This window comes from Pseudophryne corroboree, chromosome 3, assembly GCF_028390025.1.
Source record: "Pseudophryne corroboree isolate aPseCor3 chromosome 3, aPseCor3.hap2, whole genome shotgun sequence".
Taxonomy (NCBI): domain Eukaryota; kingdom Metazoa; phylum Chordata; class Amphibia; order Anura; family Myobatrachidae; genus Pseudophryne; species Pseudophryne corroboree.
In genome coordinates this window covers 230,389,667-230,407,816 of record NC_086446.1, presented here as the reverse complement: position 1 = coordinate 230,407,816, position 18,150 = coordinate 230,389,667, and the positions used below count along the sequence as shown (strand labels likewise).

General features: G+C 49.7%; 1 protein-coding gene across 3 annotated transcripts in view; it reads left to right on the top strand.

Annotated features, from left to right (window-relative positions):
• The window catches only part of SLC9A8 (solute carrier family 9 member A8), a 182,036-nt gene that overhangs the window by 50,983 nt on the left and 112,903 nt on the right, over nt 1-18,150 (top strand). The gene's annotated exons all lie outside the window — the stretch shown is intronic.

Here is an 18,150-nt window from a genome sequence, read left to right as displayed (position 1 = left end):
CACCTTTAGTGTCGCCTGAGTACACTATGGTTGTTTTCACTCAAATGCAACATTGCCAGACCACAACACATAGCATCTGCGCCTATCAAACCCTGGCGCGAAATACGCTTTGGTAGTGATGAGGATCAGCAGCCACGTCTGATTGACTGAGTGCATCTCTATCCCTCCCACTGATACTATATAATTATTAGTGTGGCTGTAATTGCATTATGTAATAATTCCATTCAGTCTGCGCCAAGAAATAAAAATCCCTTAATAGTTTCTTTTAAAGAGGAAGACATGAAGGTTTGTTCTTAATTGAACTTTGGGCCTTATTCATCAAGGGCCGCCAATGCGATGCAATCTCATTATGCCCTTGTTAGTTCCAGTGTGCACGTGCATGTCTCGACCTGCGCAGGGCTCTGTTAACTGTGTTTCTCTAACGTCCTAGTGGATGCTGGGGACTCCGAAAGGACCATGGGGAATAGCGGCTCCGCAGGAGACTGGGCACAAAAGTAAAAAGCTTTAGGACTACCTGGTGTGCAATGGCTCCTCCCCCTATGACCCTCCTCCAAGCCTCAGTTAGATTTTTGTGCCCGAACGAGACGGGTGCAGGCTAAGGGGCTCTCCTGAGCTGCTTAGTGTAAAAGTTTAAAGTAGGTTTTTTATTTTCAGTGAGACCTGCTGGCAACAGGCTCACTGCACCGAGGGACTAAGGGGAGAAGAAGCGAACTCACCTGCGTGCAGAGTGGATTGGGCTTCTTAGGCTACTGGACATTAGCTCCAGAGGGACGATCACAGGCCCAGCCATGGATGGGTCCCAGAGACGCGCCGCCGGCCCCCTTACAGAGCCAGAAGACTGAAGAGGTCCGGAAAATCGGCGGCAGAAGACGTCCTGTCTTCAATAAGGTAGCGCACAGCACCGCAGCTGTGCGCCATTGCTCTCAGCACACTTCACACTCCGGTCACTGAGGGTGCAGGGCGCTGGGGGGGGCGCCCTGAGACGCAATAAAACACCTTTTTTTGGCAAAAAATACATCACATATAGCTCCTGGGCTATATGGATGCATTTAACCCCTGCCAATTCTTCCATAAAAAAGCGGGAGAAAGGCCGCCGAGAAGGGGGCGGAGCCTATCTCCTCAGCACACTGGCGCCATTTTTTCCTCACAGCTCCGTTGGAGGAAGGCTCCCTGACTCTCCCCTGCAGTCCTGCACTACAGAAACAGGGTAAAACAAGAGAGGGGGGGCACTAAATTGGCATATAAATATATACAGCAGCTATATTAGGGAAAAACACTTATATAAGGTTATCCCTGTATATATATAGCGCTCTGGTGTGTGCTGGCAAACTCTCCCTCTGTCTCCCCAAAGGGCTAGTGGGGTCCTGTCCTCTATCAGAGCATTCCCTGTGTGTGTGCTGTGTGTCGGTACGTTGTGTCGACATGTATGAGGAGGAAAATGGTGTGGAGGCGGAGCAATTGCCTGTGTTAGTGATGTCACCCCCTAGGGAGTCGACACCTGACTGGATGGTCTTATGGAAAGAATTACGTGATAGTGTCAGCACTTTACAAAAGACTGTTGACGACATGAGACAGCCGGCAAATCAGTTAATACCTGTACAGGCGTCTCAAACACCGTCAGGGGCTCTAAAGCGCCCGTTACCTCAGGTCGATACAGACACAGACACGGACACTGACTCCAGTGTCGACGGTGAGGAAACAAACGTATTTTCCAGTAGGGCCACACGTTACATGATCACGGCAATGAAGGAGGTTTTGAACATTTCTGATACTACAAGTACCACAAAAAAGGGTATTATGTGGGGTGTGAAAAAACTACCCGTAGTTTTTCCCGAATCAGATGAATTAAATGAGGTGTGTGATGAAGCGTGGGTTTCCCCCGATAAAAAACTGCTAATTTCTAAAAAATTATTGGCATTATACCCTTTCCCGCCAGAGGTTAGGGCGCGTTGGGAAACACCCCCTAGGGTAGATAAGGCGCTCACACGCTTATCAAAACAAGTGGCGTTACCGTCTCCTGATACGGTCGCCCTCAAGGAACCAGCTGATAGGAAGCTGGAAAATATCCTAAAAAGTATATACACACATACTGGTATTATACTGCGACCAGCAATCGCCTCAGCCTGGATGTGCAGTGCTGGGGTGGCTTGGTCGGATTCCCTGACTGAAAATATTGATACCCTGGATAGGGACAATATATTATTGACTATAGAGCATTTAAAGGATGCATTTCTATATATGCGAGATGCACAGAGAGATATTTGCACTCTGGCATCAAGAGTAAGTGCGATGTCCATTTCTGCCAGAAGAGGATTATGGACGCGACAGTGGTCAGGGGATGCGGATTCCAAACGGCATATGGAAGTATTGCCGTATAAAGGGGAGGAGTTATTTGGGGTCGGTCTATCGGACCTGGTGGCCACGGCAACGGCTGGGAAATCCACCTTTTTACCCCAAGTCACCTCGCAGCAGAAAAAGATACCGTCTTTTCAGGCTCAGTCCTTTCGTCCCCATAAGGGCAAGCGGGCAAAAGGCCACTCATATCTGCCCCGGGGCAGAGGAAGGGGAAAAAGACTGCAGCAAGCAGCCTCTTCCCACGAACAGAAGCCCTCCCCCGCTTCTGCCAAGTCCTCAGCATGACGCTGGGGCCTTACAAGCGGACTCAGGCACGGTGGGGGCCCGTCTCAAGAATTTCAGCGCGCAGTGGGCTCACTCGCAAGTGGACCCCTGGATCCTGCAGGTAGTATCTCAGGGGTACAAATTGGAATTCGAGACGTCTCCCCCTCGCCGGTTCCTGAAGTCTGCTTTACCAACGTCTCCCCCCGACAGGGAGGCGGTATTGGAAGCCATTCACAAGCTGTATTCCCAGCAAGTGATAATCAAGGTACCCCTCCTACAACAGGGAAAGGGGTATTATTCCACGCTGTTTGTGGTACCGAAGCCGGACGGCTCGGTGAGACCCATTTTAAATCTGAAATCCTTGAACACTTACATAAAAAGGTTCAAGTTCAAGATGGAGTCACTCAGAGCAGTGATAGCGAACCTGGAAGAAGGGGACTATATGGTGTCTCTGGACATCAAGGATGCTTACCTCCATGTCCCAATTTGCCCTTCTCACCAAGGGTACCTCAGGTTTGTGGTACAGAACTGTCACTATCAGTTTCAGACGCTGCCGTTTGGATTGTCCACGGCACCCTGGGTCTTTACCAAGGTAATGGCCGAAATGATGATTCTTCTTCGAAGAAAATGCGTCTTAATTATCCCTTACTTGGACGATCTCCTGATAAGGGCAAGGTCCAGGGAACAGTTAGAGGTCGGAGTAGCACTATCTCAAGTAGTACTACGACAGCACGGGTGGATTCTAAATATTCCAAAATCGCAGCTGATTCCGACGACACGTCTGCTGTTCCTAGGGATGATTCTGGACACAGTCCAGAAAAAGGTGTTTCTCCCGGAGGAGAAAGCCAGGGAGTTATCCGAGCTAGTCAGGAACCTCCTAAAACCAGGCCAAGTGTCAGTACATCAATGCACAAGGGTCCTGGGAAAGATGGTGGCTTCTTACGAAGCGATTCCATTCGGCAGATTCCACGCAAGAACTTTTCAGTGGGATCTGCTGGACAAATGGTCCGGATCGCATCTTCAAATGCATCAGCGGATAACCCTGTCTCCAAGGACAAGGGTGTCTCTCCTGTGGTGGTTACAGAGTGCTCATCTCCTAGAGGGCCGCAGATTCGGCATTCAGGATTGGGTCCTGGTGACCACGGATGCTAGCCTGAGGGGCTGGGGAGCAGTCACACAGGGAAGAAATTTCCAGGGCTTGTGGTCAAGCATGGAAACGTCACTTCACATAAATATCCTGGAACTAAGGGCCATTTACAATGCCCTAAGTCAGGCAAGACCTCTGCTTCAGGGTCAGCCGGTGTTGATCCAGTCGGACAACATCACGGCAGTCGCCCACGTAAACAGACAGGGCGGCACAAGAAGCAGGAGGGCAATGACGGAAGTGGCAAGGATTCTTCGCTGGGCGGAAAATCGTGTGATAGCACTGTCAGCAGTGTTCATTCCGGGAGTGGACAACTGGGAAGCAGACTTCCTCAGCAGACACGATCTTCACCCGGGGGAGTGGGGACTTCACCCAGAAGTCTTCCACATGATTGTGAACCGTTGGGAAAAACCAAAGGTGGACATGATGGCGTCCCGCCTCAACAAAAAACTGGACAGATATTGCGCCAGGTCAAGGGACCCTCAGGCAATAGCTGTGGACGCTCTGGTAACACCGTGGGTGTACCAGTCAGTGTATGTGTTCCCTCCTCTTCCTCTCATACCAAAAGTACTGAGAATCATAAGAAGGAGAGGAGTAAAGACTATACTCGTGGCTCCGGATTGGCCAAGAAGGACTTGGTACCCGGAAATTCAAGAGATGCTCACGGAAGACCCGTGGCCTCTACCTCTAAGAAAGGACCTGCTCCAGCAAGGACCATGTCTGTTCCAAGACTTACCGCGGCTGCGTTTGACGGCATGGCGGTTGAACGCCGGATCCTGAAGGAAAAAGGCATTCCGGATGAAGTCATCCCTACCCTGATCAAAGCCAGGAAGGATGTAACCGTACAACATTATCACCGTATTTGGTGTAAATATGTTGCGTGGTGCGAGGCCAGGAAGGCCCCTACAGAGGAATTTCAACTGGGTCGATTCCTGCATTTCCTGCAAACAGGACTGTCTATGGGCCTCAAATTAGGGTCCATTAAGGTTCAAATTTCGGCCCTGTCAATATTCTTCCAAAAAGAACTAGCTTCTGTTCCTGAAGTTCAGACGTTTGTCAAGGGAGTACTGCATATACAGCCTCCTTTTGTGCCTCCAGTGGCACCTTGGGATCTCAATGTAGTTTTGGGTTTCCTAAAATCACATTGGTTTGAACCACTCACCACTGTGGACTTAAAATATCTCACATGGAAAGTGGTAATGCTGTTAGCCCTGGCTTCAGCCAGGCGTGTCTCAGAATTGGCGGCTTTATCCTATAAAAGCCCTTACCTAATTTTTCATACGGACAGGGCAGAATTGAGGACTCGTCCTCAATTTCTCCCTAAGGTGGTTTCAGCATTTCACTTAAACCAGCCTATTGTGGTGCCTGCGGCTACTAGGGACTTGGAGGATTCCAAGTTGCTGGACGTAGTCAGGGCCCTGAAAATATATGTTTCCAGGACGGCTGGAGTCAGAAAATCTGACTCGCTGTTTATCCTGTATGCACCCAACAAGTTGGGTGCTCCTGCTTCTAAGCAGACGATTGCTCGTTGGATTTGTAGTACAATTCAGCTTGCACATTCTGTGGCAGGCCTGCCACAGCCAAAATCTGTAAAAGCCCATTCCACACGGAAAGTGGGCTCATCTTGGGCGGCTGCCCGAGGGGTCTCGGCTTTACAACTTTGCCGAGCAGCTACTTGGTCAGGGGCAAACACGTTTGCTAAATTCTACAAATTTGATACCCTGGCTGAGGAGGACCTGGAGTTCTCTCATTCGGTGCTGCAGAGTCATCCGCACTCTCCCGCCCGTTTGGGAGCTTTGGTATAATCCCCATGGTCCTTTCGGAGTCCACAGCATCCACTAGGACGTTAGAGAAAATAAGAATTTACTTACCGATAATTCTATTTCTCATAGTCCGTAGTGGATGCTGGGCGCCCATCCCAAATGCGGATTGTCTGCATTACTTGTACATAGTTATTGTTACAAAAATCGGGTTATTGTTGTTGTGAGCCATCTTTTCAGAGGCTCCTTCTGTTATCATGCTGTTAACTGGGTTCAGATCACAAGTTGTACGGTGTGATTGGTGTGGCTGATATGAGTCTTACCCGGGATTCAAAATCCTTCCTTATTGTGTACGCTCGTCCGGGCACAGTATCCTAACTGAGGCTTGGAGGAGGGTCATAGGGGGAGGAGCCAGTGCACACCAGGTAGTCCTAAAGCTTTTTACTTTTGTGCCCAGTCTCCTGCGGAGCCGCTATTCCCCATGGTCCTTTCAGAGTCCCCAGCATCCACTACGGACTATGAGAAATAGAATTATCGGTAAGTAAATTCTTATTTTTACCCCATTTTCCTGTGTGTGTGTGTGTTTTCTTTCATATTAAATATGTCAAAGGAGTGTGTACATAGGCGTGCGCAGCTAATTTTATTAGGGGGTGCACCACCGGAGGGGCGTGTCTAGCACCGCCTTTTGGGCCTGTCTAGCACCGCCTTTTGGGCGTGTCTAGCACCGCCCAGGGTCATGTCTAGCACTATTTCATATTTCCTCAGTAAAATCACATGGCTTAATCTAATTTCTCCCTAGTTCCTAATAAAGTTAATATAATACACCCCAGAGAAATAAAATAAAACATAATGGTGCAACCACCAGTCGGTACTGACTGTCTGCTACGGCATAACCCTGAGTTCTAGCTGCCGCCGCACCTTATCATTGCTTACACTTCCCCAACCTATCCCTGATCCAGTGGCGGAAATAGAGAGTGGTGGGCCTAGCTGCATATGCATTCCCCTCCCCCACTACACCCCAACCCTTGCACCCCCCAGCACTAACATCCTGATTTTGAGTGGGCCACTCTGAAAAGTACGGGAGATTTAGGGGGCTAAACATTTGAGCTTTAATACAACACAAGTAAAGTTTAATATTTACACATGCGCCATGAGAGTCACATCTGCCTCTTTCTATGCCACCAGACTCCTCCTCCGCAGTACATGTGTGACATTTGTCGAAATTTATATTACGCCACACAGTATGAGCTGAAATTCACATTACGGCACACGGGGGTGGTATTCAGTATGCCGGCTGTTGGGATCCCGGCGCTCAGTATACCGGTGCCGGAATCCCGACACCCGGCATACCGACAACTATTCTCCTTCTTGGGGGTCCACAACCCCCCTGGAGGGAGAATAAATAGCGTGGCGCCGGCATACCATACTACACCCCCACACGGTATGAGCTGAAATTCACATTAAAGCACACAGTATGAGTGGAAATTCACATTACGCCACACGATATGAGCGGAAATTCACATTACGCCACACAGTATGAGCGGATATTCACAATACGCCACACATTATGAGTGGAAATCACATTACGCCACATGGTAACAGCAGAAATTCACATTAAGCTACACGGTATGATCCAAATTCACATTACGCCACACGGTATGAGCTGAATTCACATTATGCCACATGGTATGAGTGGAAATTCACTTTACACCACATGGTATGAGCTGAAATTCACATTACGCCACACAGTATGAGCGGAAATTAACATTACTCCACACAGTATGAGCCAAATACACATTATGTCACAAGGTATGAGCAGTAATTCACAATACACCACACGGTATGAGCCAAAGTCACATTACGCCACTCGGTATGAGCCAAATTCACATTATGCCACACAGTAAGCCCCCAGCAGTGCCAGATAGGTTGTGTCTATGTTGCCTTCGTGCTAAGGACCTGGACGTGACAAAACGAGAGGGCAGGAGAGCACTTCCGCCCTTACAGCATCTAAATGTCTCCTTCGTTCCCCGATCGTTTGGGGCAAATTTATTTCTTTATGCAGCATTGGACCCTCGCGGGCTCGCTTCGCTCGCCACGCATCGGGCTCGGTGTCTCGCTCCGCTCCGCTCGCCACACTTTACTATTCCAAATAGATTGTGACATGGACCCAGGGGGTTATGGGAAAGGTCCTTAGCGCGAAGAGAATCTAGACGCTACCGTGCCGGATACCCTTAAAACCCCACTCAGGAAAAGGAAGGGGACATAGGCACATAAGGGGGAGGAGCAAACACAAAGGGCAGGGGTGTATAGGAGCAGAGACGCAGATGGGGAATGTCTTCTGAGTGACTCTGTCCAGCCTACCCAGGGGAAGCATGGGGGCAAGGGATAGGGAGGGAGCTGTGACTTTGGGGCGTGGCAACATATGGAGATGGAGCAGAATTACTCCAAGTCCGGACTGAAGTTCCCTGGAAAGAGGGGGGAGCACACAACCCCCATGCCACCTTGTTACACCTGTACCTGATGATCAACTGACAGAGGAAGCCACTGGTGCTGATGACACTTGCACAGGCAGACATTTGCCTGTGAGTGAGAACTTAGATGCAGACTGGATCATCAGAATCATCAGCACCAGCGGACCTCTCTGTCAGTGGTACTTACTTCCCACTGAGTCTTCACTGCAGGATATAATCCTCGTGCATCTCAGGATCGCCTCCAGCTGCTCCTCAGTCAGCCCGGCCTCTCAGCACTACAGCACGGCCAGCTGCCTAAGATCACTGTGCCGCCCCCTCAGTTCCGGCCGCCACACGCTTTGTCAGTCATCCCGGCCACCTAGCTGAGCTCCGGCGGCTGGCTGATACAATATAGCTGGCCTGCCCGCACACCCGTGATCCCTCATCAGCGGCCGCCTGTCACTCTGCGGTCCGGCCCCACAGCACATCTGAACGGCTGCCTGGCTGTCCTGCAGAACTGACATGAGCCAGCAGCCGCGGGGACAGCAGCAGACACATGGGTGACACGTCACTAGGGTCTGTGCACTAAGGCAGGTGGGGGAGGCCGCGTAAAACTGCGGCAGGGCATGTAGGGCTGAAGTGTACCTTGCGGCTCCGATCACGGTGCTGCAGTCCTGGCGTGCGGGGTGTGACGGACATTAGGGGGTGCCTGTGCGCACCAGGCACCCCCCGTGCGCACGCCTATGAGTGTGTATCATGCACAGCAGAGTGTTTTTCTCAACCTGGGCGATCACTGCCATGTACTCAGTATAGTACACATTCTTAGGCTAGTGGATCTGAACCAGTATGGTTAGATTCATTAGAAGGTATGATTTCAAATATTTAAATTTATTATCCCAAAATGAGAAAGAGACGCAATACTTAAGGCAATCTGTTGATGACCTGATGAATAGAGATTCAGTGGTTATTCCAGCGTCTCAGACCCCTGCCATTTGTCAACAGAAACGTACTCTGGCCCAAATCATGCAGGGTGATACCGATGATGATGATGTATCAGATCCAGAGGAGAGTGAGGTGGACTCGGGAGGGGGGTGATGCAGCTTTGTCACAGGGAATACAGGCCCCGATAGAAGCTATTAGAGATGTCCCTGACAAAGGAAGTGATTCCGAGTTGATCGTAGCCCTGCAAAATATTACAGGGCTACGATCATGACCATAGACATGCGGGGGGGACGCCCAGCACAAGGCTATCCCGTCCCGCATGTACGTGCCACCTCCCCCCTCAGCAGAAGTGTAAAAGCATTGCACAGCGTGGATGCTTTTGCACTTTAGGAGTAGCTTCCAGGCAGCGCAGCTTTAGCATGCTGGCAGGGAGCTACTCGTCGCTTCCCAGCTTGCAGCGGCTGCGTGGGACGTCATGCAGCCGCTGCAGCCCGCCCCCCGCACGGTCGTCTGGCATGCGCCGGCCTGATCTGATCGCACCGCTTCAATAAACTGCAGCGTGCGATCGGGTCAGAATGACCCCCAAAGTGACAGAGGAAGATGAGGAATCTTATTTTAATGTAAAAAAGAAATCCTCAGCTACTTTCCCTGCATCTAAGGAGTTAAATTCCCTATTTGAAGCAACTTGGGTAAATCCTGACAAGAAGTTTCAGATCCCAAAACGGTTACTGACATCCTTCCCGTTTCCTCAGGATGATAGTAAAAAATGGGAAAACCCACCGATAGTTGACGCATAGGTTTCTAGGCAGTCACGTAAGATAGTTTTACCTGTTCCTGGGGCAGCTTCCTTGAAGGATGCTGCAGACCGCAAGATTGAGACCACTCTCAATCTGTACACAGCTGCGGGGGGTGGCCCAGAGACCCACTGTAGCTTGTGCATGGATCTCTAGGGCCATTGCAAAATGGTCAGGTGATCTAATTAACGGGTTAGATTCCTTATCCAGTGGGGAGACAATTTTACTTCTACAGCATAAAAAGGATTCTGCTAATTTTATGGTGGAGGCGATAAAGGAAATTGGTTTACTCAAAGCACGCACCACTGCCATGCTACGCCAGTGGACTCCGGATGCGGAATACAGGAAAGGCGTGGAAAACCTACCTTTCACAGATGAAGCCCTTTTTGGAGATGAACTGGATACGTGGATATCCAAGGCTATCCAAGACTAGAAAATCCTACACTGCTCCAACTGTGCAGTTCTTTCGGACAGCGAAATTTAAAAACAAAACCAAAGGTTCTTCTACGGCCTTCAGAGGTAATAGAGGTAAACCCAGAAAACCAGCAACTGCAGGTTCACAGGAACAGAACCCCGGTTCTGCTTCCTCTAAGCCTTCAGCATGGCGGTGGTCCGCACTGCCTGGAAGACAGACAGGTGGGAGCCCGTTTGAGTTCTTCAGTCACATATGGGCAAAGTCATGCCAGGATACCTGGGTCAAAGATCTTATAGCCCAGGGCTACAGACTGGAGTTTCAGGAACTCCCACCTCACAGATTCTTTAAATCAGGCTTACCAGCTTCTCAAGAAGCAAGTATGACTTTACAGGACGCAATTCTGAAACTGGTACAGACTCAGGTCATTGTTCCAGTTCCAATTCAGCTGCAAAACCTGGGTTATTATTCCAACCTGTTTGTAGTTCCGAAACCAGACGGTTCGGTAAGGCCCACTTTAAACCTCAAGTCGTTGAACCCGTACTTACGGGTGTTCAAGTTCAAGATGGAGTCTCTGAGAGCGGTGATCTCAGGTCTGGAGGAGGGGGAATTCTTGGTGTCTCTGGATAACAAGGATGCTTACCTTCATTTTCCGATTTGGCCGCTTATCTAAGGTTTGCATTACAGGACTGTCACTACCAGTTCCAGGCCCTGCCATTTGGCCTCTCTACTGCACCAAGGTTATGGCAGAAATGATGTTTCTCCTCCGTAGAGTGAACATAATACCGTACCTGGACGATCTGCTGATAAAGGCACCATCCAGGGATAGTCAACATTGCCCTCTCAACCCGGCTACTCCAGGATCACGGGTGGATTTTGAACCTACCAAAATCTCATCTGGAACCAACACGGAGGCTTCTGTTCCTGTGGATGATATTGGATACAGAGGCACAGAAGGTATTCCTTCCGTTGGAAAAGGCATTTGTGATTCAGTCAATGGTGCGGGATGTTCTAAGACAAACCCGGACTTCGGTGCATCTATGCATTCGCTTTCTGGGAAAGATGGTAACCGCTTACGAGGCGCTGCAGTACGGAAGGTTTCGCACAAGGCCCTTCCAGCTGGATCTGTTGGACAAATGGTCCGGCTCGCATCTTCACATGCACCAGAGGATCTTTCTGTCGCCAAAAGCCAGGATTTCTCTTCTGTGGTGGCTTCAGACTTCTCACCTGACCGAGGGCCGACCGGTTCGGGATTCAAATTGGATTCTGCTAACCACAGACGCAAGCCTCAGAGGTCAGGGAGCAGTCACCCAAGGGGAACAGTTCCAAGGAAAATGGTCAAGTCAGGAAGCCATTCTTCCAATCAACATTCTGGAACTAAGGGCCATATACAACGCCCTTCTACGGGCATCACATCTTCTTCAAGATCAAGCCATTCAGGTTCAGTCGGACAATGTAAAGGAAGTAACGTACATAAACCGACAAAGCGGAACGAAGAGCAGGGCAGCAATGTCAAAGGTAACAAGGAGTCTCCTCTGGGCAGAAAGACACGCTATGTCGTTGTTTGCAATCTTAATTCCGGGAGTAGACTTCCTCAGCAGACACGACCTCCACCCAGGAGAGTGGGGCCTCCACCCAGAGGTGTTCGGGTGCTTGACACGTCAATGGGGAATGCCACAAATCGACATGATGGCCTCTCGTCTCAACAGGAAGCTCAAGCGGTATTGTTCCAGGTCGAGGGACCCGCAAGCAGTGGTGGTGGACGCTCTGGTGACTCCATTGGTCTACCAGATGGTGTATGTGTTTCCACCACTCCCATTGATCCCAAAGATTCTCAAAAGAATACAAAGGGAAAATATTCAAGCAATTCTCATTGCTCCGGACTGGCTAAGAAGGGCCTGGTACGCAGATCTACTGGAGATGCTCCTAGAGGACCCGTGGCCTCTACCTCTTCCCAAGAACCTTCTCCAACAGGGGCCGTTCGTCTATCAAGACTTACCACGGTTATGTTTGACCGCATGGAGGTTGAGCATCAAATTCTAGCCCGGAAAGGTATCCCGAATAGGGCTATTCCAACCCTGATCCAAGCCAGAAAGGGGGTAACGTCTAAACATTACCACCGTATTTTGAAAAAATACGTCTCTTGGTGTGAGAACAGGAAATTTCCTGCGGTGGAATGTCAGTTGGGACGTTTTCTCATTTTTCTGCAGTCAGGTCTGGATGTGGGCCTACGTTTGGGCACCATAAAATTCCAAATTTCGACCTTATCCATTTCTTCCAGAAACAATTGGCTTCTCTCCCTGAGGTTCAGACAATTTTGAAGGGGGTTCTGCACATCCAACCATCCTTTGTGCCTCCTACGGCAAAGTTCCTGCAATCGGATTGGTTTGAGCCTTTACAGGACGTTGACGTCAAGTTTCTTACGTGGAAGGCCATCACACTGTTGGCCTTGGCTTCTGCGTGGCGTGTGTCGGAGCTGGGGGCGTTGTCTCACAAAAGCTCCTATTTGATTTTTCATGAACTCAGAACTCGGCAGCAATTTCTTCCAAAGGTGATGTCTGCGTTTCATATCAACCAAACCTATTGTGGTTCCAGTGGTTACCGACACCTCTGCTACTTCAAAGTACTTTGATGTTGTGAGGGCTTTGAAGATCTATGTGAAGAGGACAGCTCATCACAGAAAATCTGACTCGCTGTTTGTTCTCTATGATCCCAATAAAATTGGGTGTTCTGCTTCAAAGCAGTCAATTGCATGATGGATCAGGCTTACTATCCAGCATGCTTATTCCACGGCAGGTTTGCAGTGTCCAAAATCTGTACAGGCCCACTCTACTAGGTCGGTGGGTTCCTCCTGGGCGACTGCCCGGGGTGTCTCGGCTCTACAGCTCTGCCGAGCAGCTACTTGGTCAGGTTCGAACATGTTTGCTAAGGTCTACAAGATCGATACTTTGGCCTCTGAGGACCTTCAGTTTGGTCAATCAGTTTTGCAGGAACCTCAGCACTCTCCCCCCCGATTTGGGAGCTTTGGTACATCCATACTTGCCTACGCTCCCTCATTCTGCAGGAGACTCCCTGAAATAGAAGCAATCTCCCTGACTCCCTGAATAGTCCAGCAATCTTCCTGATTGCACCTTAACCCCATTATGCAGCTGTTACATTCTTGGTGGGGGGGAAATAAATCACGGATACATACATTCAAATGGGAACATCAGTGCCAATTGCCTGCATTGGTTATAGTGCACAATGATCCCTATGGCTACATGCATTTTAAATAAAGTTTCTCGTGCCCACTTACAGTATATGGAACCTCTTGTAAAGCACAACACACAAACAAATTCTGCAAAATATAAGTGTCTTTTCTTCCACAAGTAGATCTTACTAACTTTAGGGCTCATTTACATTTGGATGTAAGTCATGTTTATGACACGCCTCTCAGATGTAGCAGTAGACGTCCGCGCTGATAGGTGTTACTTTCACATCTCCCTGAAATGCTTTTTCAAAACTAGGCAAGTTACTAATGTGGACCCCAGTATCCTCTAGGACGTAAGAGAAAATAGGATTTTAATTACCTACCGGTAAATCCTTTTCTCGTAGTCCGTAGAGGATACTGGGCGCCTGCCCAGTGCTTCGTGTTTCCTGCTTCGTTACTTGGTTAAGTGTTGTCGGATCAGCGGTTGCTGTTCCTGGTTTTAGGTTTGGTTAGCATAGCTTTCCTCTTGTTGTGTGTGCTGGTTCGGAATCTCACCACTATCCTTTTTTATCCTTCTCTCAAAGTATGTCCATCGCCCCGGGCACAGTTTGCTAAACTGAGTCTGGTAGGAGGGGCATAGAGGGAGGAGCCAGCCCACACTATCAAATTCTCAAAGTGCCCATGGCTCCTAGTGGACCCGTCTATACCCCATGGTACTAATGTGGACCCCAGTATCCTCTACGGACTACGAGAAAAGGATTTACCGGTAGGTAATTAAAATCCTATTTCTCTATCGTCCTAGTGGATGCTGGGGTTCCTGAAAGGACCATGGGGAATAGCGGCTCCGCAGGAGACAGGGCACAAAAAGTAAAGCTTTCCGATCAGGTGGTGTGCACTGGCTCCTCCCCCCATGACCCTCCTCCAAGCCTCAGTTAGATTTTTGTGCCCGGCCGAGAAGGGTGCAATCTAGGTGGCTCTCCTAAAGAGCTGCTTAGAAAAGTTTAGCTTAGGTTTTTTATTTTACAGTGAGTCCTGCTGGCAACAGGATCACTGCAACGAGGGACTTAGGGGAGAAGAAGTGAACTCACCTGCGTGCAGGATGGATTGGCTTCTTGGCTACTGGACATCAGCTCCAGAGGGACGATCACAGGTACAGCCTGGATGGTCACCGGAGCCTCGCCGCCGGCCCCCTTGCAGATGCTGAAACAAGAAGAGGTCCAGAATCGGCGGCAGAAGACTCCTCAGTCTTCTAAAGGTAGCGCACAGCACTGCAGCTGTGCGCCATTTTCCTCTCAGCACACTTCACACGGCAGTCACTGAGGGTGCAGGGCGCTGGGAGGGGAGCGCCCTGGGAGGCAAATGAAAACCTATTTGGCTAAAAAATACCTCACATATAGCCTCCGGGGGCTATATGGAGATATTTAACCCCTGCCAGAATCCACTAAAGAGCGGGAGACGAGCCCGCCGTAAAAGGGGCGGGGCCTATCTCCTCAGCACACAGCGCCATTTTCCTTACACAGCTCCGCTGGTCAGGACGGCTCCCAGGTCTCTCCCCTGCACTGCACTACAGAAACAGGGTAAAACAAGAGAGGGGGGGCAAAATAGTGGCAAAAATTATATTATAAAAGCAGCTATACAGGGAGCACTTATTATAAGGCTATCCCTGTCATATATAGCGCTTTGGTGTGTGCTGGCAGACTCTCCCTCTGTCTCCCCAAAGGGCTAGTCGGGTCCTGTCTTCGTTAAGAGCATTCCCTGTGTGTCTGCTGTGTGTCGGTACGTGTGTGTCGACATGTATGAGGACGATATTGGTGTGGAGGCGGAGCAATTGCCAAATATGGGGATGTCACCTCCTAGGGGGTCGACACCAGAATGGATGCCTTTACTTATGGAATTACGGGATAGTGTCAACACGCTAAAGCAGTCGTTTGACGACATGAGACGGCCGGACAATCAATTAGTGCCTGTCCAGGCGCCTCAAACACCGTCAGGGGCTGTAAAACGCCCTTTGCCTCAGTCGGTCGACACAGACCCAGACACAGGCACTGATTCCAGTGGCGACGGTAACGAATCAACCGTATTTTCCAGTAGGGCCACACGTTATATGATTTTGGCAATGAAGGAGGCGTTACATTTAGCTGATACTACAGGTACCACTAAACAGGGTATTATGTGGGGTGTGAAAAAACTACCTATAGTTTTTCCTGAATCAGAAGAACTAAATGAGGTGTGTGATGAAGCGTGGGTTGCCCCCGATAAAAAGATGCTAATTTCAAAGAAGTTATTGGCTTTATACCCTTTCCCGCCAGAGGTTAGGGCGCGCTGGGAAACACCTCCTAGGGTGGACAAGGCGCTCACACGCTTATCTAAACAAGTGGCGTTACCCTCTCCTGAGACGGCCGCACTTAAAGATCCAGTAGATAGGAGGATGGAAAATATCCAAAAAAGTATATACACACATACAGGTGTTATACTACGACCAGCTATAGCGACAGCCTGGATGTGCAGTGCTGGAGTAGCTTGGTCAGAGTCCCTGATTGAAAATATTGATACCCTGGATAGGGACAATGTTTTACTGTCTTTAGAGCAAATAAAGGATGCATTTCTTTATATGCGTGATGCACAGAGGGATATCTGCACACTGGCATCACGGGTAAGTGCTATGTCCATTTCGGCCAGAAGAAGTTTATGGACGCGACAGTGGTCAGGCGATGCGGACTCAAAACGGCATATGGAAGTTTTGCCGTATAAAGGGGAGGAGTTATTTGGAGTCGGTCTATCAGATTTGGTGGCCACGGCTACAGCCGGGAAATCCACCTTTTTACCTCAAGTTACTCCCCAACAGAAAAAGACACCGACTTTTCAACCGCAGCCCTTTCGTTCCTTTAAAAACAAGAGAGCAAAGGGATATTCATATCTGCCACGAGGCAGAGGAAGGGGGAAGAGACAGCAACAGGCAGCTCCTTCCCAGGAACAGAAGCCCTCCCCCGCTTCTACAAAAGCCTCAGCATGACGCTGGGGCTTCTCAAGCGGACTCGGGGGCGGTGGGCGGTCGTCTCAAGAATTTCAGCGCGCAGTGGGCTCACTCGCAGGTAGATCCCTGGATCCTGCAGATAATATCTCAGGGATACAGGTTGGAACTAGAGACAGATCCACCTCGCCGTTTCCTGAAGTCTGCTTTACCAACGTCCCCCTCCGAAAGGGAGACGGTCTTGGAAGCCATTCACAAGCTGTACTCTCAGCAGGTGATAGTCAAGGTACCTCTTCTACAACAAGGAAAGGGGTATTATTCCACTCTATTTGTGGTACCGAAGCCGGATGGCTCGGTAAGACCTATTCTAAATCTGAAGTCATTGAACCTGTACATAAAGAAGTTCAAGTTCAAGATGGAGTCACTCAGAGCAGTGATAGCGAACCTGGAAGAAGGGGACTTTATGGTATCCTTGGACATCAAGGATGCGTACCTCCACGTTCCAATTTACCCCTCACACCAGGGGTACCTCAGGTTCGTCGTACAAAACTGTCACTATCAGTTTCAGACGCTGCCGTTCGGATTGTCCACGGCACCTCGGGTCTTTACAAAGGTAATGGCCGAGATGATGATTCTTCTTCGAAGAAAAGGCGTATTAATTATCCCATACTTGGACGATCTCCTGATAAGGGCAAGGTCCAGAGAACAGCTAGAGATGGGATTAGCACTGTCTCAAGAAGTGCTAAAACAGCACGGGTGGATTCTGAATATTCCAAAATCCCAGTTAATGCCAACAACTCGTCTGCTGTTCCTAGGGATGATTCTGGACACGGTTCAGAAAAAGGTTTTTCTCCTGGAGGAAAAAGCCAAGGAGTTATCCGAGCTTGTCAGGAACCTCCTAAAACCAGGAAAGGTGTCTGTACATCAATGCACAAGAGTCCTGGGAAAAATGGTGGCTTCTTACGAAGCAATTCCATTCGGCAGATTCCACGCAAGAATTTTCCAGAGGGATCTGTTGGACAAATGGTCAGGGTCGCATCTTCAGATGCACCAGCGGATAACCCTGTCTCCAAGGACAAGGGTATCTCTTCTGTGGTGGTTGCAGAGTGCTCATCTATTGGAGGGCCGCAGATTCGGCATACAGGATTGGATCCTGGTGACCACGGACGCCAGCCTGAGAGGCTGGGGAGCAGTCACACAAGGAAGAAACTTCCAGGGAGTGTGGACGAACCTGGAAACGTCTCTTCACATAAACATTCTGGAACTAAGAGCAATCTACAATGCTCTAAGCCAGGCAGAACCTCTGCTTCAGGGAAAACCGGTGTTGATCCAGTCGGACAACATCACGGCAGTCGCCCATGTGAACAGACAGGGCGGCACAAGAAGCAGGAGTGCAATGGCAGAAGCTGCAAGGATTCTTCGCTGGGCAGAGAATCATGTGATAGCACTGTCAGCAGTGTTCATCCCGGGAGTGGACAACTGGGAAGCAGACTTCCTCAGCAGACACGACCTTCACCCGGGAGAGTGGGGACTTCATCCAGAAGTCTTCCACATGCTGGTAACCCGTTGGGAAAGACCAATGGTGGACATGATGGCGTCTCGCCTCAACAAAAAACTGGACAGGTATTGCGCCAGGTCAAGAGATCCGCAGGCAATAGCTGTGGACGCGCTGGTAACGCCTTGGGTGTACCAGTCGGTGTATGTGTTTCCTCCTCTGCCTCTCATACCAAAAGTATTGAGAATTATACGGCAAAGAGGCGTAAGAACGATACTAGTGGTTCCGGATTGGCCAAGAAGGACTTGGTACCCGGAACTTCAAGAGATGATCACGGAAGATCCGTGGCCTCTACCTCTAAGGAGGGACTTGC